A 1,112-nucleotide genomic window follows, 5' to 3' on the forward strand; every position below is an offset into this window, starting at 1 on the left:
TTTGTACAGTGTCCCAACTTTTTTGGAATCGGGTTTGTATATATCATGCATGATTATCAGCCGTCCAAGATAGACATAAGGTTTGTTTTGAAAATCCCAATGATAAAAAAGACAAAGCAGTGAAGTGCAGTGCTGTTGAGGGTCATGACTTCAGGTAAGAGTCTATATATGTGAAGCAGAAAAAATAAAGGCATTAAAACCGGATGTTTACTCACTGTTGGGCCGACTGGTCCTTGATAACCTGGAGATCCCGGTGGACCCTATTTAAAAACAGTGCAAAGTTTCAAACCCTTTACCAAGTCATTATAAGATTTCCTTTGTGAATGCTCCTGCATGCCTTGATCCCCCAAAGGACAGTCAAAACAATAGGTTGAGGTGCTCTGAAAAGTATGTATTTATGCATTCAAAAGGGTCAGTAAGATTTTTTTAAAGAATACTTATATTCAGCTACGACACATTAAATTGATCAAAATGACACAGTTACTGTGTTACAAAATACCTATTTAAATAAATGCTGTTCTTTTGAAAAATCAGCTTTGCCATCACAGGGGGAAAAAAACATTTTAAAATGTTTTCTATTTTAATATATTTTATATTTTGTATTATTCACATAATTACTGTTTTACTGTATTTCTGATCAAATAAATTACTGACATAAAAATAGATCCCATTCAAAGTCAATGAATAAACTGGACACTTGAAGTTTAACATTGTTTAAAGAGTGCGTTCTTACAGAATCTCCTTTCTGCCCTGCAGTTCCTGGACTGCCACGCTCTCCTTTAAGGCCCTGGGAAAAAAGCATTATGACTTTAACCCACCAATCAAACAATTAGGAGTTATACAACATGTCAAAACATTAATATATGATGTCTCTGCATCGGGTCAATTGTCAATGGTCAATTTTTGAAACCACTTACAGGGAGTCCAGGCGGTCCCATGGTTCCAGGATAGCCAGGATTTCCTGGTGGACCCTTTGTGAAAATAACAAAAGTAGCTCAATAATACAGCACACTGTCCATTAGTATATATTCCTGAGTTACTCACCAGTTCACCTTTCTGTCCTGGAAGTCCGTCTGTCCCTCTCTGACCTTGTTGACCCTATGATTAAAAAA

The 1,112-nt window shown here is 36.6% G+C and overlaps 1 long non-coding RNA gene across 1 annotated transcript; it reads right to left on the reverse strand.

Moving 5' to 3' along the window:
- Nucleotides 1-201: 201 nt before the first annotated feature.
- On the reverse strand, nucleotides 202-1,112 carry LOC107576944 (uncharacterized). Its single transcript, XR_001608142.1, has 4 exons — nucleotides 1,045-1,112; nucleotides 918-971; nucleotides 734-787; nucleotides 202-260 (listed from the first exon to the last, which is right to left on the reverse strand). It is a non-coding gene; the product is annotated as an uncharacterized lncRNA (long non-coding RNA).

The sequence above is a fragment of the Sinocyclocheilus grahami genome, unplaced genomic scaffold, assembly GCF_001515645.1.
Source record: "Sinocyclocheilus grahami isolate Dianchi unplaced genomic scaffold, SAMN03320097.WGS_v1.1 scaffold4694.1, whole genome shotgun sequence".
NCBI lineage: Eukaryota > Metazoa > Chordata > Actinopteri > Cypriniformes > Cyprinidae > Sinocyclocheilus > Sinocyclocheilus grahami.